The sequence below is a fragment of the Hyaena hyaena genome, unplaced genomic scaffold (genome assembly GCF_003009895.1).
Source record: "Hyaena hyaena isolate Hyena2069 unplaced genomic scaffold, ASM300989v1 scaffold_164, whole genome shotgun sequence".
In the NCBI taxonomy this organism is placed as follows: domain Eukaryota; kingdom Metazoa; phylum Chordata; class Mammalia; order Carnivora; family Hyaenidae; genus Hyaena; species Hyaena hyaena.
Genome location: NW_024080796.1, coordinates 1,175,049 through 1,199,899, shown reverse-complemented (window position 1 = coordinate 1,199,899; position 24,851 = coordinate 1,175,049). Strand labels below are relative to the sequence as shown.

Sequence of the window (24,851 nt, the reverse complement as noted above, 5' to 3'; positions counted from 1 at the left end):
CTAGTCTTAAATACTAATGCTGGTCTTATTTGAGGAGATGTTTTCTTTTCTTTTTTTTTTTTTTAATTTTTTAAGTGTTTTATTTCTGAGAGAGAGAGAGACAGCGTGAGCAGGGGAGGGTCAGAGCGAGAGGGACACACAGAATCTTGAAGCAGGTTCCAGGCTCTGGGCTAGCTGTCAGCACAGAGCCCGACACGGGGCTTGAACCCACAAACCATGAGATCATGACCTGAGCTCAAGTCGAACGCTTAACCGACTGAGCCACCCAGGCGCCCCTGAGGAGATGTTTTCTAATTGATTGTTATATTTTTCTCCATCACTTTCTGGGGGGACACTTATTCCCTGATGCTCAGATTTCCTTACAGACAGATTTCTGCTAGAGCATCATGGAAGAAGTGAGTTTTCTGATTGGTGAGTTCAGAAGAAGGAAAGAAGGCATGCTTAGCAGAGCCGTTTCCTCTTTGGGACTCATACATACATTCATTTTAAAAATTATTCATTCAACCAATATTTGAGTGACCACTCCTTTCCAGGCCCTATTCTGGATGCTGGGAATATGAGATCAAACAAAAGAGTCAACACTCCTTGCCCTCTGGTGTATGTGTTTGTGGGAGCAGAGGAGCTGGGGAGGGAGAAAGGTAGATAAATAAAATACATCTATGTCAGATGGTGATATATGTTATGTAGAAAAGAAAGAATAAGGAAGGGGAAATAAAGGATGGAAGTTGCAGGCAGTGAGGGGGGCAGAGTGCCCAATTTTAAAGGGGATGGTTAGAGACAATCTCGGTGAGAAGGTGACATTTGAACAAAGATTTATGGAAGCAGCATGAATACCAAATGAAAAGTCTTGGAGGTAGAAGCCTGGCCTATTTAAGGACGAGCAAAAATGTGGCTGGAAAGGATTGTTCTAAGGAAAGATCAGTAAGATATGAGATCAGATATGGCCAGAGCAGAAGCAGGTTATCCAGGTTATAGTAGACTCAAGTAAAGACTTTTTGGCATATAGTCTATGTTAAGTAGGACTTTGAAAGTTTGGGGGTGCAAAAGTGTTGACTGAACTTAATTTCAAAAGGATTCCTTTGGATCACTTTGCCGTTCTGAGAACAGACTCTGGGGATGCTAGGGGTGATGAATACGTTTGCCTACTGCAATAATCCCAGTGAGAACTGATGATGGCTTAGACAAGAATGATGGCAGAGGAGAGAGCAAGAAGTGGTAAGACTCTTAATTTATTTTGAAGACAGGGCCCACAGGATTTGCTGATGAGTTGAATGTGAGTTGTGGAAGAAAGAATTAAGGAGGCTTTGAGGCTTTTGGCCTGAGCAACTGGAAAAAACATTGAAAGGGAGACAGAGAGGACCAGGATGGAAAGAGGAGATCAAGGTTTGGCTTGGGGTGTGCCAAATTGGACATCCAACTGGACATGCAAGTAGAAATGGCAATTAGGCAGATGGATATCAAAACATGGAGATGGAGGGGTGCCTGGGTGGCTCAGTCAGTTAAGCGTCCGACTTCGGCTCGGGTCATGATCTCGCAGTTTGTGGGTTCGAGTCCGGCGTCGGGCTCTGTGCTAACAGCCAGCTCAGAGCCTGGAGCCTGTTTCGGATTCTGTATCCCCCTCTCTCTCTCTGACCCTCCCCTGCTCATGCTGTCCCTCTCCCTCTCTCAGAAATAATAAAACATTAAAAAAATTTTTTTTGTAAATTAAAAAAAAAACATGGAGATGGGAAGAAGTACTAGGTGGAGATGTGAACTGGGGGGTTGTTAGCATAGAGCCCTTATCCGAAGGAGATCGGCTCAAAGAGTAAGTGTGGTAGAGGAGAGCAAGGAAGGAGAGAGGTAGTAGAGTGATCCCTGCGGCATTTCAACATTCCTGGTTCTTGGAGAAGGGCGAGAACCAGCAGAGGAAGCCAGCCGGAGTCGCCAGTGAGATCACAGAACAACCTGGAGAATTTGGTGTCCCGGAAGCCGAGAGAAAAGGTATTTGGCAGTGGGGGTATAATCACTCATTTGATATGCGGCAGAGAGACCAAGGAAGAGTGGGCTAGGAGCGATCCGCCTACTTTCAGGGCATTTATTTTGGTCTATTCTCTGCAGTTGTCCTCTGGGGTAGGTCTCTCTAATTCAAAGAAAGAGTCTGCAGGCCCCTTTTGGCCCTAGATCTAAGCCATGTTATTCAGCATAGCTTTCTTTTAATAGTGAAGCTGATATTTTTGTCTCCATCTTCCCATCCCTTTGATCGATCCTCAGTTGAGTCAGAGCTATGCAGGGAAGGTGGGGATTAATTTACTGTCCCCCAAAACTTCAACAGTCATAAATATTCTGTTTGTGTACCTCTGCCTGAGGGGTGTCTGTTCTCTCATACTAGGTTTTCCGACTGGTATTATTCCCTCTTCTTCTTGCCCTATCTTAGAAAGCTTCTCTCCCAGGCTACTTTCTTCTCTAGCCCAGCTTTTAACACCTATTACAGGAGCTATAGATACCTTGACATGGAGCCAGACCCTGATCCAGCCGTGGAGTGATTCCTTCTTCTAATGGGGAGCAGAGGGGATTAACACACCATTCCTAATTGTTGTTCTTAAACAAGGTACCACAAGATTCGTAAGCCTCTTCCCAGAAGCCAGACTGTACATCAGACACAAAGGAAAAGAAGGTAGATTTCTTTTTTTATACCTTCACCATTAAAAGCCCCTCCTCATGGAGACACCATGCTTGTATCTTTTCATAGTTCTAAGAGGACAGGAATAAACATGCCCCTTGGTGACCCAAAGGAAATAGAGGAAATGATGGGTTATCTCCACGATCCCACAGTACCTGCTCTGAGCAAAGTAATATATGGAGTGAAAAACAGTCCTACTCGTGAAAAAAGTCACCAAGTCATGTCTGTAGGATGTTCAATTGCCCTCTCTCTTCCACATCCTGACAGGCAAAGACACAGGGAATCTGGGCCAAGGGCCACTGGGAGCCTTAAGGCCCCCTGAGGCAGACGACAACAGCCAGAAAGGTCATCTGGGTGGTGGGTAATCCTCTTGATGTCTGAAATTTCTCTCTCAAGATCAAAAGCATCAAAGTACAGTCTAGCTGAGATAGGGCACTTGCCCCAATTTTGGAAGAGCCTAAAAATAAAACCAATTAGGACTTATTAGAGAGATAATAGTGCATGGGACTACTCTTGCATGAAATTAAACTTATTTTTTCTTCATTCTATCCTTTACTTTGGAGTTAAAGAGCCTGGATTTTTTGTTGCTGTTGTTTGCCTTGTCATTGCTTTACAAACGATTAAGTAAAATTCTTAGAGAGATTTACATGAAGCTATTTTCTTATTATCATCAACAATATTTTCATTCTAACCTCTCCCCCGGGGGCTGAGATTTTATTCTTTTATTCAGCAGACTGTACACAAAGCTACTTTCTCATGTCTGTGAAAAGCCCTTATGTTTATTTATTTACATAAAACATTCTCCTTCTCGTTCAGTAATAGAGTCTTTAGGTCAGGCAGATTTCTGACAATGAGCATTTCACATAATGTCAACCCATTCTTAAAAGTACAAATTTCCTTTTCTTCTCAGCCTTAAATATTTATGATTGAATTCTCTTACTGAGAAAATCTGTGCACATCTCTCTTTCACCTTGAAACTGGGTTAGAAGTATTAAACACTGGAGAATTTATTATCCTTTGGCTTTACATGATATAATTCCTTCCAAGTGAAATAACAATTTAATTTTCGATCTGTCTTCCATTACATCGTTATGTGGGTTTTAAAATATTAATCTCATTGATAATATATCATCTCCTCCAGACCCTGGTATATGGTAAACTACATGTGCTTCAGTTTTAATTTAAATGAAGAAATGGAGGTGGGAGGCGCCTGGGTGTCTCAGTTGGTTGGTTAAGTGTCTGACTTCAGCTCAGGTCATGATCTCACAGTTCGTGGGTTTAAGCCCCACATCGGGCTCTGTGTGGACAGCTCAGAGCCTGGAGCCTGCTTCAGATTCTGTGTCTTTCTCTCTCTCTGCCCCTCCCCTGCTCACACTCTGTCTCTCTCTGTCTCAAAAATAAATAAAAACATTTAAAAATAATAAAAATTTTAAACATTTTTAGATGAGGAAATGGAGGAGCAAATTTGGCAAAAATCTAGGTCAAAATGGAATAAACAAAAAGGTTTCCTTAATCTTCACTCAATGTATTTGACTCCAAGAGCATTCATCTACCAAATTTAATGCCATGCCTTCTAAGTAAACCGAATGAGAATTTCAGATGAAAGGGCAGCAAGTACAGCCTTCATACCAGGGCAATCAGGGTTCCTGTTCTGGGCCTTCCAGCTCGGGGCACCCCCAGTTTGAAGAGCCTTCCTTGAAATGGTCTAAGTCTCCTCTAGTGCTTGGGACCCAGTGGGTGCAATGCATTGCTGTCTCTCTTGTTAGCTGAGCTCTGCAACCACACCCCCACCTACATGCCCATGAATTTCCCAATACTTTTTCAGTCAAACTGTTTATATTGATGAGGCCCTGCTAGAATATTTCCCAGGTCACCTCCCATCCACCAACAGTCTCCCCACCACAGAGAGCCCACCCTACCTCACTCTCTGCCGTGTCCAGTGCCAGCTGGGCTGAAGGGGATTTGAGGGTTTGGGGTTGTTCTTTTGAATAACACTGGACCTCAGTGCTGGAAGGGCTTTCAGATGTTGCAAATCTAATCCCCACCAAGTTAGAATTACTTCTGTACTGTCCAGTCGTTTCCTTTCTGCTCGGGTATTATGAGCCCCTGAGAGCCCGTGATGGGCAGAGGTACCCGCTGTTGAGTAACTTTGCAACTGCCACTCGTGACCGCCATCGAGCAATAGTAATGCTTCCTTCCAAAGCCATAGGGAACAAGGCTTAATCCCCATGCCATATGGCAATTCTTTTTTTTTTTTTAATGTTTATTTATTATTGAGACAGAGAGAAACACAGCATGAGTGGGGGAGGGGCAGAGAGAGAGGGAGACACAGAATCTGAAGCAGGCTCTGAGCTGTCAGCACAGAGCCCGATGCGGGGCTCGAACCTATAACCTGTGAGATCATGACCTGAGCGGAAGTCGGACGCTCAACAGACTGAGCCACCCAGGTGCCCCTATATGGCAAATCTTAATATGCCTGAAATATAAGGCGGTGTTCTCTAGAAATTTAGCTTGACGTTATTTCTCCTTTTCTATCAAAAATATTTTTCTCTCTCCCCCTCCCATTTGCCTTAGGTATATGAAGTCTTGTCTCCCCATACAAGAAGTTTCCTTTGATGTTAATTTCTCTTTCAGCAATCAAGCCTCACATTCCTTAGGGAGAAGGCTTTTTTATGGAGTTAATTCCTCCTTCCTCTCAGAAATGTTTTCTCAATGCATAGGCTAAATCCTTACGGACCTTAAATGCGTATCTAAAAGCTGAAAATGCCCATTTCCACTGGTCGAAGCTTGATGATCAAGAATGGCTTTTTTCAGAGAAAGGAATGTACCTAGAGCTACTTGGATCTATCCCAGGCCATCACAGAACTCTCTGTTTCCCTTTCTATACTCACCTTAAAGAACGAGTTTTTGTCCTCATTTCTGAGAATGAAGCTCTTTTCTTCTTTATTAGGCCAACCTTAAAAGAAAGCACCTTAGAGAAAGGATTTTTACATGTTTTTCTAACTATCCCATATAATCCCTTACAAATTCTTTCTTTAGCCTTAATTTTAGTCCCACAGTGCTGTTCTCTCATCTGAGAAATTGTTGAATATATTTTTCACCACTTCCCCGTCTTAAAGATCAAGGATGCAAGAGACCATTTGCTTCTTTTACAAATGTATTGCTTTCTACACCTCAGCCTTATAGATCTGCCGATTTGTTCTCTCTTTTAGTGAATGAGCAAAAAATACAAACTAGCAAATTAGAAAATAGATACATCTGGGACAAAGAGCCAGATACCACTTATTCAGATTATATACATATAATGTTTTCATTTTAAAAGAATAAAAGAAGGGTATGGTTCATTTAATTTTATCTTTTCAGGTATCATTTCATTACATATGGGGGAAGGGTGCACAAAATGGGGGAAGAGGATTAAAAGGTACACACTTCCGGTTATAAAATAGGTAAGACACAGTGACACAATGTACACATAGGAAATATAGTTTATAGTATGTAACAATTTTGTGGTGACAGATGGTAGCTAGATTTATCATGGTGAGCACTTCCTAAGATGAATAAATGTCGAATCATCATGTTGTACACTTGCAACTAAGTTATAATCCACTATGTCAACTACACATCAGTTCAAAACTTTTGACACAAAGGAATATATGCTACAATTGTAATTATTTAGTGGTCATCTGTGAACTTGATACCCAATCCAAGAACTAAAACACTCCCAATAGTTTGTAGCCATATGCTTCCTCTCTATTCGATTTCTCTGCTTCCCATGAGTGATAACCAAGATACTAAAGATTGCCTTTCAATTCACTTACTTTATGAAAATGTTTTAATACACGTGGATATATGCCTAAACAATAGCTATTTAATTTTGTTTGTTTCTGACTTCATGAAAATGGTATCATATATATCATCTTCTGGATTTGTTTTTCCCTTTGACAAAACACTTCAAGGATTCATCCATGTTATTGCATGTAGCTATATTTCACTACTTTCTCTATTGTCCATTGGGTGAATATATCATAATTTATTTTGCTATTCTCCTGTTAATGTATGTTGGTTGTTTCTGTATTTTCCATATATAAGAGTGCAGTTGTAAGCATTCTTGTTATTTGAGGGAAAGTTTTCCTGGAATAGATACCTAAGGGTGGAATTGCTTTGTTGAAGGGTGTGCAAAGAACAACTGTACCAAAAATAAAAATTTTTAATTTAAAACTTTGAAAATGTAAATATATATACATATATGTACACATATATATACATATATATACAGCAACTTGCTTTTGAAGGTTGTTGTGCTAGTATCATTCCCACCAACAGTGTATTAGAGAGTCTGTTGATGTACATACATCCTTGTCAACACAGGGAATTGCCAGGACTTCTTCATGTTTTTGCTAATCTAAAGGATATATGTAGTAATTCCCTAATTACTACTGAGGTTGAGAATATTGTCATATGTTTCTTCTTTTAGGTGCTTCTTTTTCTGAGAATTGTCAATTCTATCTTTTGCCCATTATTCTACTGAGCTGTTTGAATTAAAAAATGGATGTCTAAAAAACATAATTTGTTAATATGTGTACAGAATAAAAAAATAATGATACAGAATAAAAAAATAATGACGTAGATCTAAACGTAGTAATACAGGAACATATCCATCATAAGTTTCAGAAACATACATACAATGATCCTGTGTGTGTGTATATGTGAGTACATGTAAAAATGTTTAATGTATATAAAAGAATGCAATTATGGGGCTCCTGGGTGGCTCAGTTGGTTAAGTGTCCAACTTTAGCTCAGGTCATGATCTTGCAGTTTGTGAGTTTGAGCCCTGCATCAGGCTCTGTGCTGACAGCTTGGAGCCTGGAGCCTGTTTCAGTCTGTGACTCCCTCTCTCTCTGACCCTCCCCTGCTCACGCTGTCTCTCTCTCTCTCTCTCCTAGAAATAAATAAAAGGTAAAAATAAATAAATAAATAAAGATGCAATGCACTGAATGTTTGTGTCCTCTCGAAATTCATATATTGAAACCTCATCCCCAGTGTGATGGCATTTGGAAACGAGACCTTCAGGAGGTGATTATATAAAGAGGGCAGACCCTATGAATGGAATCAGTGCTCTAATAAAGAAGACGCCATAAAGCTCCTTCGCCCCTTTGCCACATGAAGATACAGCAAGTAGACATCCACCAATGAGCCAGGAAGCAGGTTCTCATCAGATACCAAATATGATGGCACCTTGATCTTAGACTTCTCAGCCTCCAGAACTGTGAGAAATAAAGCTTTGATCTTTATAAGCCACTCAGTCTATGCTATTTTGCTTATAGCAGCCCGAACGAACTAAGATAGAAAAGAGAAACCTAAAACTGTCAAAAGAGGTTATCTCTGGGAGGAACATTGTGTTGCATCACGAAGGGTGAGTACTGTTACAGAAGAGCTTTCGCTTCTGACTCTATATTCAGTTGCATTCGTGGATAATAAGCATATATTCCCTATAAAATAATTTAAAGGGGCCACCAGAACACAAATAGAAAAAAGAAAATATACTAAAAACATAACATCAATCAAGTCATATAAAATGTAGATATTAATTTCTATCATAATGCTTTTCTAGTATCTATTTAAATTTTACTAACCTCAAATTATGCCAGATAGTTTAATTGTATAGTCTGATGGTGACTGTGTTTAACATTGATTCCAATTTTCCTATGAAATAGTCTGTGATGAACTTTGGTATCTCTCCTCTGGCATATCGATGACTAGGAAAATATCTCTTAAGGAAGCATTAGACATGTTTTCCCACCATAGAACTTCAGAGTTTTTATATTACAAGAATTCTTCACAAAGAATGCTTTCTTTTTCCTAGTGGTAGTCAATGTTTTATTTTCTCACCCAGCACGCAGCTCCCAGCTTTGCTGAATGCCTGTTTTCCTCAACTTAACTCTAATCAGGTTCAATTTCTCTGGGATGTTTTCATAGGATATTTGGAAGAGATGATAAACCAGAGTTTCCCCATATTTTCTCTCTTTTAAAAAAATAAATGTCCCTTCCCCTTGTTTAATTTTAGAAATCAAATAGAATTTTTGCTTCCTGCAAAGACGGAAACCTGGCACAGATTGCTGGCTCCCTTCCCTAGAATCAAATGAGGAAAAGCTCAGAGGGGATATAAATTCCAGGAACGAATGACATGGATAGTCAGCAGAGCTCAGGAGGTAGCAGTGGCGCACCTGAAGCGGGTTGGGCACGCGTAGGCCACAGCCTGGGGCAGATGACTGGCAGGGAGAAACAGATTAGTGAAAACAAGTTCACATTTCCTCTTGCCTCTTCCTTACTCTGCTTTGAGGCAATGACAGTCTTCCCGTTCACCAGGGATATCAGGGAAATGAAGACCAAGACAATAAAATCAGGCAACTACAATCTCAGCTAGAGTTACGAGTTAATGAAGACAGGGGAGAACCGACCAGCTTGAAGCATCTACTCTTCCGATCCTTCACCATCCTCCCTGGCCATTCACTTACAAGTTACACGTCCAGGCTGGACCTTGCCCTTGAACTCCAGGCTCGGACAGACAAGTGTCTACTCTAACTCTCCCTGGATGTGAATAGGCATCTCCAACAAAATGTCTTCAATCACACCCCTGATAGTCCCCTTAAACCCTGTTCTTTTTGCAGCCTTCCCCATTGGAGCAAGTGATAACTCTACGTTTCAAGTTACTGATTCCAAGTCTATGTTATCTGGATAAATTCACACAGTGGAGAACAATGCAGCTGTAGAAAGGAATAAGATTTCTACGTACCACTATGGAGTGAATTCCATGATGTTTATTTTAGTTCAGTGAGAAAAACAAGGTGCAACATAAAATGTATACTATTCTACATTTTACCTTAAAAGTGAGGAATTGGGGCGCCTGGGTGGCTCAGTCAGCTGAGCATCCAACTTCGGCTCAGGTCATGATCTCACAGTTCGTGGGCTTGAGGCCCGCATTGGGCTCTGTGCTAACAGCTCAGAGCCTGGAGCCTGTTTCAGATTCTGCGTCTCTCTTTCTCTCTGTCCCTCCCCTGCTTGTGCTCTGTCTGTCTGTCTCTCTCAAAAATAAATATTTTTAAAACAATTTTAAATAGTGAGGAAATATATTGGGGCTCCTGGGTGGCTCAGACAGTTAAGCATCTGACTCTTGATTTCGGCTCAGGTCTTGATCTCACCAGTCATGAGTTCAAGCCCCATGCTGGGCTCTGTGCTAACAGTGCAGAACCTTCTTGGAATTCTCTCTCTCTCCCTCTCTCTCTGTGTACCTTCCCTGCTCCATTTCTCTCTCCCTCTCTCAAAATAAATAAACTTTTTTAAAAAGTGAGGAAATGTGAAAATGCATATATTTTCAAAGGTGGAAGAATAAATTAAAATGTAATGGAAAATGGTTAGTCTTAGGAGGAAACAGGAAGCAAGTTAAAGGGAACAGGGCCAGAGGCCAAACTTCTCTCAACATACTTTGGGTAAAGCTTTTAACTTAGAAATCATGTAAGTGGTTTACATAATTATAAAACAAAATTAAATCAAGATGGGAAAACATCAATCCCCCAAAATTGAAAACAAGATATCAAGTATATCAAGTTGATGGCATAACTATACAGAGAAGATTTAATTCAGTAACTTCAAAATATAGCAATTTGACTGTATTTTCCCAGTGGGATGTATTCTAAAGGGAAAATAAAATTTCAGTGAAATCTTAAGTTGTATTCAGGGGTCATATTGCTAATAAAATAGTACTAAACTATTATGCGCATGTATATAATAGGATGAAGCCAATATGTAATTTGCAAATGATGCTTGAAACTATCATATGTACACAAAGAATAAGCTAAAGCAAGTTAGGTAATTACGTTAATGAGCAAGAGTAAAGAGATACAAATATTAAAAAAATGAATTAGATAAAGAAAAACTGTAATGTTTTGTTTGAATGGGAAGTATGAGAATTAATCCTCATGAGGTATTTTTCTTTTTCATACAAGAATACATACTTCTAGTTCTGCCCAAGGAAAGGGCAGCAGAAGTGACGGTCAACCCAATGAGGACCCCTAGTGCCCAGACTGAACACTACTTCTCATGAAAAGCAACTGGGACTCTTGGAAAAATAGAGGAGTTTCTTTTGGGAGCAGGAATGAGCCTGGAATATCTAGTCATGCTGGAAACAAGGAAACTATTAAAGTCCACTGGGGTCATGTTGAGAGGTCACAAGAACCAATCTGAAGGAGCTCTCAATGGTCAAAACTGCAACAGTTTGGGGACACTTGGGTGGCTCAGTCGGTTGAATGTCCAACTTTGGCTCAAGTCATGATCTTAAGGTTTGTAGGTTTGAGTCCCGCATCAGGCTCTGTGCTGACAAAGCCTGCTTTGGATTCTGTGTCTCCCTCTCTTTCTGCCCCCTCACCACTTGCACTATATCTCTCTATGAATAAACATTTAAAAAAAAATGTTTTTAACTGCAACAATTTGAAGGAGCTCCCAATAGCCAAAGATGGAACGTTACCATTAGGAATCATGATTGCAAGAGAGTGAAATATACAAAGTATGTTAAAATCCATAAGTTTATCATGATAATTTTTAAAAAACCCTTACTGATCGCTTTTGAAGAATGCAAAAGGACAAAATAATTTTTCTAAAACCTGGAAATGCAAGAGACTTAAACACCCTCATACAAGAACAGGGGGCAACGATAAATATTCCCTTCCTTCCCTTTCAAGCAGCCAGTTCTTACATACATCCTTCCCTAGCAGGGCTCACCTCTAATTCCTCACAGTGGATCAACTCAGTGAGGCGCTCTTAGGTCATCTTTTCTTCCTTTCCTGCTTTGTTCTTCCTTCTTCTGCTCCTGGAAGGATCATTTTCCAAAATAATGACCATCAAGTAGGTCCTTTTCTCAGGCTCTGCATTTTTTGAAGAACACCAGCTAAAACAACTGGTAATAGAAGTACGTCTGGAAAGCAGACCCTCAGAATGAGATTTTGGAACTGGGTCACCTATAGGCCAGCCACAGGTAAGGATTCCATTACTGGTGATAAGTAAGAAGGAAATAATTATAAAGACTGTGCAGTTGGCTGGCCTTTGTTCATAGGCTTAGAAGTCTTGAAGAAAAAAAAATTTTAATTTAAATTAAAAAAAAAAAAAAAAAAAAAGATGCGCTCAGGTTAACCAGACAGCTCAAGACACCTGGGAAACTGTGAAAGCCTCCGTGGCAGGATTTAAAGAAGTGCTTATACTCGGTAGCCCAGGGGACAGACTCTGCTGAAAATCATGTCCGGGCTAGTAGGCTCAAAGAACACTGAACAGCAGCCTAAATAGGTCTCATGTCAAGGTCAAGGACTTTAAATGACGATAGTGAGAATCAGAGACCTAAGAGGGGGATATCTGGGTGCACGAGCCTAACAACCTTCAACCCTGATACCTCTTAACCCTCCCAGTTGGGAAAAACATCCCCCTCCCCCTCGCTAAAGGAGAACAGCCTCTATGCCACTGGGGGCTCCAAAAGACCTCAACCAAGGCAGGCACTTTACAAAATGGTGCTTGTCCTTCTCAAGATCTGGCTCCACCACCGTTTCTAACTTCCTTCAAACTAATGACTAAGGAAAAGTCACAGCACAACCCCAGGGGGTAATTCCTCCCCTGGAAACATGTTGTTTCCTCTTGGAAACATGCAGTGAATGAAAGTACTTGGCCAACATGTATCAGCAGGAATGGGGGCATCTATGGGAGTGGAGCTCAAAGACATTAGACAGGGAGGGAAGAATTTAAGGCAGGATAAGAGAGCAATCATTGACGGGGGCAGAGTCTTTACTGAACTGGGGCTTACTGTTCTGACAAGGACACCTGAAGTCAGTCCTTAGATGTTGTTGGGATGACACCTTGAAGCTTGGATACGATGTTGGTCTGCCATAGACGGAAATGGTGAAAATGCCTTTGCAGAGCATTCAGGAAGGTATTGTCAGCTCAGGAAAGTATAAATGTTAGAATGATTGATATATGAACCACAGAATCTGCTGCCTAACTAGGTTCTCCAGGAAGGCCCAGAGGGCATTCCCATCAGAAGCCCAATAAGAGATGACACTGGTGAGGGGGCACCAGGATCCTTGAGAAGATCAGTAGTAATGTCCTCTATATGTCACAGTTGACTGCAAGAGACTCTCCCATGGAACTGGGCTCTCTATTATCAACTGGGATGATAGGAATCCAGAAGAGTAGAGGCTGGCTGGTGGCACCTAATCTTAAGGGTCAAGGTGAACATAATTATTGTAATGCAGATCAAGGCTGGAGCGATAGTCAAGGTCCCTCGACCTGCCAGGACTGGAGGCAATATGGTGTTACTATTGTAGGAACGCTACAGATGGGCAACAGATCAGAATATTATTGGGCTTATAGAACCACATAAAAATTGAAAGCTTGTGAGTACCAAGCTGATATTACTCAGCACAGTGGGTACTTGCAATCTCATTTTCCAGATCTAGGGCAATTCCGAGACCCAGAGCTACTGACTGAAGAGGAACCTAATCCTCTGGATAAAGGATCCTGCAATGCCACTGCATGTACATATAGAAAGCACTTCCCGATTCCTCTCCCAAAGGGACATACAGTCTTTTTCTAGATATACTAAGAAAGGAGAATACCCAAATCTTCTGAAGGCTATTAGACACACAGCCTTGCCTGCTAGTGATGTCAGGGCACCTGAAATGCCACCATAATCCCTAGCTTATAGGGGAAGCTTATAAAAGCCAGGAGACTGTGGAGCCCCAGCCCAAGCCCATCACCGAGTGGGCACAATGGGTACATGAAACTACCACTGGTTGTCACGTCCCTGAGTACCACGTTGGGATGACCATACTTAAAAACGGGATATATCCTTAAGTTCTTTCCTTGACCTGTTGAGTAAAAGTCATTAGGGTAGAAATGGCCAAAGGTAAGCCTCTAAAATTTGCCTCCTATTTCAGATGACAGTATATGAGAAGAAATACCACATACTGGGAAGAATTACAGAAATTAGTGCCACCTTGAAAGAAATAAATGAGGTAGGGATGATGGTCCCCATCATATTCCAGTTTAATTTACCTTTCTAACCCTGAAACAAAGAAAACAGTTATCAACTTTATAACTATGTGGACATTCATCCAAATATACCCATAAATACACCAATTAAAAGACAGAGACTGGAAGAATAGATAAGAAAAACACAACCCAACCATTTACTGTTTACAAGACACGAGACCCACTTTAATTATGAAGACACAGATTAAGAGCAAAGTGATGGAGAAAAATAGATGTAGATACAGATAATGCTGACATTGATGAACAGAATGTTGGAGGAGCTATATTAATTTTAGAGAAACAGACTTCAGAACAAGGGAAAATTTCAGGAGTAAAGAGGAACACTACGTAACGATAATGGGGTCAATTCTCTAGGAAGATCTACTAATGCTAAACATGCTCACGTCCAAGTTGAATGGAGAAACTGACACATCCACTATTATAGTTGGAGACTTCAACACTTTCCTATCAGTAATTGACAGACCAAGCAGGCAGAAGACCCACAAAGATATAGTTGACTTGAACAGCACTATCACTTGATCTGATTAATATTTATAGATTATTATATCCAACACCAGCTGAATACACATTGTTCTCAAGCCCACAGAGAACACTCATCAAGAAAGACCACTTTCTGGGTCATAAGACCTACCCCTAGCATATTTAAGCCAACAGAAATCATACAAAGGGGTTTCTCAGATCACAATGGAATTACACTAAAAATCAACAACAGCATGGTAACTAGAAAATCCCCCAAATATTTGGAAATTAAATAATACTTCTAAATTATACAAGGGTTGAAGAAGAAGTTTCCAGAGCAATTTTTAAATATTTTCAACTAAATGAAAATGAAAACACAACTTAATCAAAATTTGAGATATGCCACAAAAATAATGCTTATGGAGAAATTTAATCCTATGCTGGAAAGCAGAAAAATCTAAAATTAATAACCTAAGCTTGCGCCTTAGGAAAGTAGAAAAAAAGAACAATTTAATGCTAAAGAAAGAAGAACAAAGCATAATAAAAATGAGAGCAGAAATTGATGATATACAATAGAGTGAATTAACAAAACCAAAGACTGTTTCCTTAGAAAGAAAAAAAACCTGATAATCCTCTGGCCAAGCTTGGGAAAAAAGAAGGAAGGTACAAATCACCAACCTCAGAAACGAAAGAGCGATCATCACTGCTGGTGCCATAGACCAAAAGGATAATAAAGAAGATATAAGCAACTCTATGCCCCGAAATCTGACAATTTAGATGAAATGAATTAACTTCTTGAAGAACACAAACCACCACAACTCATGTGCAGAGAAATAAATGACATGAAGAGCCCCTCTCTATTAAAGAAATTGAATCAGCAAGTAATAGCTTTGCAAAAAAAGAAATCACATGGCCCAGATGTTTCACTGGTGAATTTACCAACCGATAGGTAAATAGGGGAGATATTTTACCAATAGCTATCAAAACTTAAAAAATGTATAGGGGCGCCTGGGTGGCCCAGTCACTCGAAAGTCTAACTTCAGCTCAGGTCATGATCTCACAGTTTGTGGGTTCAAGCCCCATATGAGGCTCTGTGCTGACAGCTCAGAGCTTAGAGTCTGCTTCAGATTCTGTGTCTCCCTCTCTCTCTGCCCCTCCCCTGCTCACACTCTGTCTCTCTCGCTCTCTCTCTCAAAAATAAATAAACATTCTTAAAAACCTTAAAATGTATATATCCTTTGACCCAGGAATTTTTCTTTAGATATACTTGCACATGTGGGAAAGGATATGTGTAGGGAGTTATTCATTATAGCGTTGTTCTCATTATCAAAGGGCTGAAAAAGTGTAAACGGCTATTGATTGGCCACTTTGTAAGTGTGGCACATCCACGCATGGGAATCTACACAGCTGTGGGGCATATGAGGATGTTCCTGGTATATCAACACGGAATGAATTCTAAGATATATTGGCACATAAAAGAAAACCCTGTATAGAAACCATGAGTATGCTATGATTTGTACAGTAGGTGTGGGGAGAAGAGTATACACAGGTACAAGAAGAAATCTGGAAAAATATATCTGAAAACAATGTAACAATATACATTTCTGAGAAAGGGAAGAAGGTAGCTGAGAAGAAGGGGTTAGAAGGAAACTCTTCACTACATATCCTTCCATACATTTTGGATTTTTGAAGTGTATACGTTACTCCAAAAAAAAGTATGAAAATTTTTAAAAGATAACTGTTCTCCTGTGGTCCCCTCCCAGAGATTCTGATTTGGGGCCAAGGAAGCTGCATTGATACAGGAGAAGCAAAGAGCACACTGTGGGGAACTCAGATCCACATCACAGGTCCACATATCCAAGTACTCCAATAGAGGCATCACCAGGAAGCGACAGTAAAGACAACCAAAGGGGACGTCCAGCTCACTGAAGAGTGGGAAAAATTATAACACTGCTCTGAACAGGATACGATGGAAGGGGGATTTCCCAAAATAAAGGACAAGCCAGTCCATGTAAATGTAATTGGGAACTAGATCCTTTTTGCCATTCTAGCTGCGATTTTAATAGAGATTCTGTCATCAAAAAGAAATCGCTGGCATTGCAATTGAGTTATGGGGGTGTCAGTAAAGTTCCTCTCTTTTGATTCCTCTTTTTCCCCAAAACTGCTGATTATGATCAACTCTTAAGTTTCGAACCAGCACATTTTTTGCAACTTTTTCCTTCACCCTCCTAAAACAGTGTACTTGGTATAGGACGGAACATGAGACACACACACACACACACACACACACACACACACACACACACGTCTCTCCAATAGCTGTGTTCATGTTGCAACTTTCCTCCTAGAGTCCTGCCCCTCCCCCCCTCCCTCCCTTTCCAACCCCCTCCCATCTTCATTTATTCAACAAATATATATTGAGAACTTATGTTTCTGACACTGGTTCCTGGAGACGGAGTCCCAATCAAGGTTCCTTCTCCCATGATATGTACATACCAGAGGAAAGAGCTAGAAAAAAGAACGAAAAGCATAGAAATCAAGAAATATTTTCAGACAATGATAAGCACTCTGGGGAAGAGGAAACACTTGCGGTTGGTAGTCAGAGGAAGTTTCTCTCAAGGTTATCTGAGAATTTAATGATGAGAAGTGCCAATCAGGTGAATTTCTGGGGCAAGAACATTCCAAGCAGAGGAACAGTGAGTGCAAAGGCCCTGATTCTTGAGGAATACAAAGAAGGCAGTATGGCTGGGGCAGAGTCAAGTCGGGTGAGGGCGCTAGCACGAGGCGAAAGAGCAGGCTATGCGGGTGGGTGCGCACACCTACCACAATTTATCTCCACACCTTTGACAGTAGGCTGCATATATCATGCCATCTGCCACCTTAATACTGCCACATCTCGGTGTGTGTTTCCTAAAAACCAGGATATTTGACTGCACAACCACAATACAGTTATTAATTTCAGAAACTTTAAGGTTGGTATGTTTATCTAATCTACAGCTCTCATTCCAATTTATTTTTTTTAAGCTTTTTTTTAATGTTTTATTTATTTCTAGGAGAGAGAGAGAGAGACAGCGTGAGCAGGGGAGGGTCAGAGAGAGAGGGAGTCACAGACTGAAACAGGCTCCAGGCTCCGAGCTGGCAGTCAGCACAGAGCCCGACGCGGGGCTCGAACCCACGAACCGTGAGATCATGACCTGAGCGAAAGTCGGACGCTTAACCGGCTAAGCCACCCAGGCGCCCTGCCCTCATTGCAATTTAAACAATTCTTCTACTAATGTTCTTTGTAACATTTCTCAGTAGAGATTTCTTTATAGTATTTCTTAGTACAGAGTCTGGTCCACAGTCACAGACAGCATTTACCTGTCATGTGCTCCTAGTTTCCTTTAAACTGGACCAACTTCTTAGACTCTTCTTGTCTTTTAAGATATTGGCATTTTAAAAGAATACAGGACAGTAATTTTTCTCTTTTTTTTAAGTTTTTGTCTTTTTTTTCTTTTGAGAGAGAGCAAGCACAAGTGCATGCGAGTAGGGAAAGGGCCAGAGAGAGAGGGAGACAGAGAAGCCTAATCAGGCTCCGTGCGGTCAGGGCAGAGCCTGATGTGAGGCTTGACCTCATGATCTGTGAGGTCATGAGCTGCGCCAAGGTCAAGAGTCAGTCACTCAACTGACTGAGGCACCCAGGTGCACCCCAGTCCAGTAATTTAGAGAATTTTCTTTTATTTGGGTTTTTCTGATTTCTTTACCATTTGATTCAGGTATGCCACATGTGCCCATGGGCAATTTCCTATCCTCAGAATATTAGTCCAGGGGCACGTCATGTCTCGTCGGCGATGCTAATTTTGATCATTTGGGGAAGGGATCGTCCAGGTTCTCCACTGTGCTGTTACTTGGTGGGGGGGACACGCATTAATTTATACCCAACAAAAAATTGTCATTCCTGGGTTCAATTTTATGGAGCAGTTAGAAAAAGAATTTAACCTTTAGTGTGTTTCTATCAGGATCCAAAGAAGGACCATACAATGCGCTTGCTTGGTATGTCTCTTAAGCCTCTGTCAGCCTCTGGCAAGGGATCATAAACTCTTCCCAATTCATACAAGCAAGGAATTCCATGATGGAGGAGAGGCATGAAGGGCACACACTGCTGGGTCATTATTCTAGTTCTGGCACCCGGCACAGACAGCTCAGGAATGTTTGATCAAGTGCTGGATCCTCACTTCCTTGACTTGCACACACATGGTCGCATTTCTGCTGCAGGTAGGGGCTGTGTGAGGCTTCTCCAGACTCGAAAATCTCAATGCCGGGCAAGGAGAAGAGCTGGGCCAGGGCTCAAGGACATTAGCATGACCAAAGTCCCAGCAAGGCCTGGGCTGAGACCTTTCAAGGCATGGAAGTATCCAAGCACCACCCATGTGCTCCTTGCTCTGACAGCCGGTGTGGCGAAGAGCTTAACTCCCGGCTGAGGCTGGGCCACAAAATATTTAGATACCATTATTGGCCAGGGTAGAAACTGGAAAAACGCACTTCAGACACTGCAGACTTGTTGGGAGGGCTGTGTACGTGTGTGCGTGTTACAGGAAAGCCTTGCCTTCCCCTTACTGCAGGCTACAGTGTTTGTGGAAACTGCTCAGAGAGCCACGTAGTTTACTGAATGTGAAGCAGAGTCCGGGGTGGGAAATGGCAACATTTGGGAATCTGTGGTTCCCGGGGAGTAAAGGACTCTGACCATTGGGAAAGGGGTGGTCGGGGTGTGAGCAGAGGTCAGCTGTGCAGACCGCCTCCTCTAGGGGGAAAAATGTCCATTTTTAAGTATGAACTTAGACTGTGCTATAGTGAAAACCTAATGGTTGTTGGGTGGGGGGACATATACTTGTTCTTATTTAGGCAATTACAACCAAGAGGGGAGCATGTTTGCCAAGAGGCAGAGGGCTGCAGGACAGACTAACAGACTAACAGACTCACAGACTCACTCCTGAGCAAGAGCCATAAAGCCAGTACCTGCTGCTGTCCTACACACTGTATTTTTAATGTTCTTCGTCCTTTCAGTTGCTTGGGCCAAACACCTTGGAGTCATCCTCAATGCCTGGCACCCCATTTCACCTACTGGCAGAATCCTATCCGCCGTACCTTCAAATTCACCCAGAACTCAACCACATCTCACCACCCCTGACGCCCCCACCCTCGTCTGAGCCATCAACACCTCTTGCTTGCATTAATCACCTCAAGGACCTGCTAGCTGGCCTCCCTGTTTCCGCCCCTGCACCCACCTCCAGTGGCTTCCCATCTTCCTCAGAATGAACTAAGTCCTTATGATGCTATAAGGTTCTACATGATCTGCCCTGCATCCCATCCATATTAGGCAGGGTTCTTATACGAATTTATACAAACTTATTTATTTAAATATGTCCCATTGTTTTTTTAAAATTTATATGTATATAGTTATATTAGTACTTATATATAATCTTCTATATAACTTTATATATTGGATATATACAGGTTTATTATAAAGAATTGGCTCACGTGGTTATGGAGGCTGAGAAGGCCCGCGTTCTGCTGTCTGCAAATTGGAGACCTATGAGAGCCAATGGCATAAGTTCAGTCTGAGTGGCAAAGACCAGTGTTCCAGCTCAAAACCAGGCGAGATCTCGAATTTTCCATTACCCCCCCTTCTGTTCCATTTGGGTCTCTACCAGATTGGATGAGGCCTACGTTTAGGCAAATATCTGGGTATCTCGCGACCCAGTCAGGTTAACACATGACCCAGGTTAACACGTGAAATTAACCATTGCACCATCTCAAGTCATTTTTCTTCTTTCTTAGTGGAAAGTTCATTATAGAGCACTTACTGTATGCTAGAGCACTGTTCTAAGGGTTTTACAATCATTTATCCTTATAACAAGCCTATGAGGTGGGTATTATCATTATCCTCATTTTACAGATGAGAACCTTGAGGCACAGAAAGGACAAATAACTTGCCCGAGGTCACCTAACTTGGATGCAGGGGGAACTGGGTCTTGTACTGGGGAAGCCTGGCTCTAGAGCCCAGGTCTATAGCCACTCTTGCTGCTGCTACCTTCTTCCTTTCCCAGGCATCCAGTCACACTAGCTTCCTCATTTGCCTCAACACACCAGGCATTTTCCTACCTCAGGACCTTTGCACATGTTCTCACTGGCCTGAAAACTGCTCCCCTCGCTATCTCCTCATTTATACCCTCATTTCTTTGGGTTTCTGTTCAAATGTCACCACCCTATCTAAACTGGCACACACAGTGGGGTACCTGGGTGGCTCAGTCAGTTAAGTGTCTGACTTCGGCCTAGGTCATGATCTCGCAGTTCATGGGTTTGAGCCTTGCATCGGGCTCTGTGACCATAGCTCAGTGCCTGGAGCCTGCTTTGGATTCCATGTCTCCCTCCGTTTCTGGCCCTCCCTCACTCACACTCTGCCTCTCTCTCTCTCAAAAAAATAAATAAAACATTAAATTTTTTTAAATAAATAAATTGGCACACACGGACACACCTCTGCCTCACCACACACCACCTGCCCTACTCTGTATTTATTGGTGCATTTATTTACTACCTGTCTCCCACATTAAAATGTAAACTCCAAAAAAGCTTGCTTTTTTGTCTGTTCTGCTCACTGCCCCAGTACAGAGCCTACCTAAACATGAAGAGGTGTTGAAAATAAAGGGAAATGACCTTTTGTTTTTGTAATTTGGAAGCAAAATTCCAAGGAAGTGATTCCCTGGGGTATAAATACCTGAGGTACTGATTTTTTGATACGTTCTAAGAGGAGGCAGAGGAAAAGTCATCACTACCACGGGCAGAGAGTGCGTCTTCCATGAGTTTGGAACATGTGAACACTCAAAAAGGACAGGTAGGGTATCCTTGATGAGAAAGGCTGACCCCAGGAGGCATTCTTTGTGCAAACAGGGGAAGGAGGGAAGGAGGGGGAAGTCCCTCCTCTGAGCCTCACTCTCTTGGACCTCACTCAGAAGCCTCTTGGTTGCACCAGATGGCCCTCTCTGCTAACGTGAGTCAGGAACACCAATTATTTAGCCCCTGTATGTAAAATTCTTTGTGGAATAGATCCCTGCTACCTGGACCAGACACTCTAGCCTTAGTATCGCATACAACTGTGTGTTCTCATGCCATTTAAAGTGTCCTTCCTCACTAACACTAGAACTCCCCTAGGACCCAGCAATAGCACTGCTAGGAATTTACCCAAGGAATACAGAAATGCTGAGGCATAGGAGCACATGTACCCCAATGTTCATAGCAGCACTCTCCACTATAGCTAAATCATGGAAAGAGCCTAAGTGTCCATCAACTGATGAATGGATCAAGAAGATGTGGTTTATCTATACCATGGAATACTTCATGGCAATGAGAAACTATGAAATCTGGCCATGGGTAGCAACATGGATGGACCTTGAGGGTGTTATGCTGAGCGAAATAAGTCAGGCAGAGAAGGACAAATATCATATGTTTGCACGTATAGGAGGATTAGGAGGAACTTAACGGAGGAACAAGGGGGAGAAGAAGGGGGGAAATGGTGGGGGAAGGGAGAGAGGCAAACCATGAGAGACTCTTGAATGCTGACAAAAACTGAGAACTGATGGATGTAGGGGGAGGGGGGATGGGCATGGAGGGGGGGACTTGTGGGGATGATCACTGGGTGTTATGTGGAAACTAATTTGACAATAAACTATTTGTAAAAAAAAAAAAAATTAAAAAAAAAATAAAGTGTCCTTCCTCAAAATCTTCCTCTCTCCTCAGCAGCTGAATTCTCTCTCTTACCACGCTCACGTCACCAGCCTCTCTTCCCACAGCTCTTGGTCTCGCTCTCTTTTCCCTATAAATGGTAGGTGGGCAATTCAACAGGCATACAACTTTGCTTGCTAGAGCTCTGCTTTGCTCTGCCTCGCACATAAACACGACCACCTGCGTGATCTCGCCTTCGGCCTAGGTAAACCCTGCTTCCGACTGTTCCTCCCATCAAGCTCCGTATTTTGAGTGGGTTCTTCTGCTGTAGATATCAGCCCCCACATCCACCTCCGATCTCTTGAACTCGTCTCTCTTCCTAGGTATCATTTCCAGGGAAACAAAAGCAGCTGTAGCCATTGCTGTGATTCGTTGTGAAGTCTCCCCCTGCCTTCTTCCCCGCCCTCTTCAGCACTTGGTGATTTGGAAGTTGGGGGTCACACTTCCTGCTATGGTGCTCTACCTAGATACTTACAGAAGCATTCAGAGCAGCACGGCTCTGGCCCCACAGTACCTGCGTTTAAACCCTATCCTTTTCATTACTAGCTGCCTGCTCTTAGGCAGATTTCCTAGCCTGTTTATGCCCCAAATTCCTCGCCTACGACATTGGGGAAGTACTAGTCCCATCCTTCCAGGGTCAGTGTCAAGGTTAAATGAAATAAACCAAATAGAGCACTTTGGATGCTTCCTGGTTCATACGCAGCCCTCAAGGGGTGCTATTGTTATCCCTCTCCTACCAAATTCTGCTTCATCCTAACATTGCATGCTTAAAGCCACCGCATAAACAATACATATAGTATCTTTGTCTGTAGTACACACACAGTCAACATTATTCCATTTTAATAGCTAATAAATTGCAAAGGGAAGTATCTTAAAACGTATCAAAGTCTGCAGATAAAGGAATACTCCTAATAATCTGTGCTTTAAAATGATGCATCCATACTCTCCAAGCAGCTGGGTTCCATTCTTGGTAGTAGAGCCAACTTAACCCCAGGGGTGGAGACAGTCTAGCCCTTAACAGTCCTTAAGCATCTGAGTAATTTCAATCCTGCCGACAGCACTGTAAGGGGACATTATTACCCCAGAATCTCAGACGTAGGTACTGAAGCCTGCAGGCGATGGGAATTTGCAGAGGAGACACTAATCAAAGTAGCAGGACAGAGCCAAATTAGAATCCAGACCTTTTGCCCCTATGTCTTCTGATTCCCAAATGTTTTTGCTACTTGACCAGGCGAGAAATGGGCCCCATTTCACTGTAACTAAAGTAGACAATTAGATCTAATGTCAAGAATAATTCTGTTAATCATTGGAAAGTCATTGAGCAACCCTTGGATGAGGGCAAAGCTAAAGAAAAATAGATCTTTGCCCTTTAATAGATTAGTCTGTAATAGGGGGGACTTGACCGTGAAAAGGAAAGACTCAGGAACTCTTATAAAGCAACATACAATCTCTTACAAATCGTAAGCTAATGCTATTTCACATTTTAATGTCTCTGGATGATTTCAAATTAGGTAAATGTCATAGCTTACTAGGTAACATTTGTTTTCTTTCTTGGTGGCACATAAAATAGCAGTGCCTCATAATCAGTGTCATCAAGAACATGTAAAATAATTAACCAGTCATTTATTTTATAGCAATCAACAAATATTAGTCAAAAGTAGATCTTTTTTATGCCTAGTTAGTAAAGTTAACATATATTACCACAAAACTGGGAGTCATTAGCAGTACCATGATTGATTTCCACTATCTGGCTCAGGTTCAAGGTCCTCTTGGTCAAGATGCAGGCACAGCAGGAAGTCCTTCCCAACTGGGGCAGAGCAGCCTGCACAAATGAGGCTAACAGTTAGATTAACAACTCCAGGAGACAATTATAACCAGTGAGTTAAACGTGCATTTAAATTACTCATAAATAAACAAAATGGTAGGTGAGTTCAGACAGAAGGACCGCACAGTGTTTCCAGAGGCAACGTTTCTGAACGCTGTGATGTCAGAGAAGTATTCTGGTTATTGACACCGTGCTCACAGATTCAAATCCTGCGTATGCTGCACACTGGTTTTCCACCTTAGGAGAGTCAATTATTCTGAGCATCGAGTTCCTCCTTTGTAAAATGTCTATAGAATACGTATGTGCAGTGGTGTGAGGAGGTGATACTTGTACAATGCTTGTCAGGGGAACAGGCTCAACAAATGGTAATAACCTTGGTTAGAAGGTTTTGAACAGGGGCGCCCGGGTGGCTTAGTCGGTTAAGCGTCCGACTTTCGCTTGGGTCATGATCTCGCGGTTCGTGGGTTCGAGCCCCGCGTCGGGCTCTGTGCTGACTGCCAGCTCGGAGCCTGGAGCCTGTTTCAGCCTGTGACTCCCTCTCTCTCTGACCCTCCCCTGCTCACGCTGTCTCTCTCTCTCCTAGAAATAAATAAAACAAACAAAAAAGAGGTTTTGAACAGAAGGGATGAATGAGCAAAGCCATGCTTTGGGAAATTTACGTGGAATTTGTGATTAGAACTGGTTGGAAAGAAAGCGGTAAGGAGACAACTAGTTAAGATGCTTTTTCAGTCGTCTAGGTGAGAGGTAATAACGGCGTGGAGGGGGAGACAAACTAGGATATCGGTCAGTGGAGAAGCCGCAACCAGGTGAGGGGTCAGGAACTACAGAGACTTTGGCCCTTGCTTACTCAGTCCCTGCAGGGGAGAGAGCCTCAGGAGTGAGGGGCTAAAAAAGCCGGAGAGGAATCCGGAGGCTTCAAAGTTTGGTGTCCAGGTCCCTGAGAGCGGGAGCAGCCGCCGTGAACAGAGTGGAGGGCGGCGGAGGTAGGAAGTCCTCCATTACCGCTGCCTAAACCCCTAGCGCGGGAGAATCCCTTTCCAGGCCGCCCCCGGAACAGTCAGA

At 42.2% G+C, this 24,851-nt stretch overlaps 2 long non-coding RNA genes across 3 annotated transcripts; one reads left to right on the top strand and one right to left on the bottom strand.

Annotated features, from left to right (window-relative positions):
• The first annotated feature begins 1,890 nt into the window (after window positions 1–1,890).
• On the top strand, window positions 1,891–10,968 carry LOC120236888. Of its 2 annotated transcripts, none has more exons than XR_005529792.1 (3): window positions 1,891–1,980; window positions 7,984–8,072; window positions 10,663–10,968. It is a non-coding gene; the product is annotated as an uncharacterized LOC120236888 (long non-coding RNA). The 2 variants fall into 2 exon arrangements; XR_005529793.1 differs by lacking the exon at window positions 10,663–10,968 and adding an exon at window positions 9,026–9,395.
• An 8,754-nt stretch (window positions 10,969–19,722) lies between these two features.
• Window positions 19,723–24,772, bottom strand: LOC120236887. The gene is made up of 3 exons (XR_005529791.1): window positions 24,637–24,772; window positions 23,693–23,786; window positions 19,723–19,775 (listed from the first exon to the last, which is right to left on the bottom strand). It is a non-coding gene; the product is annotated as an uncharacterized LOC120236887 (long non-coding RNA).
• Between the last annotated feature and the right edge of the window lie 79 nt (window positions 24,773–24,851).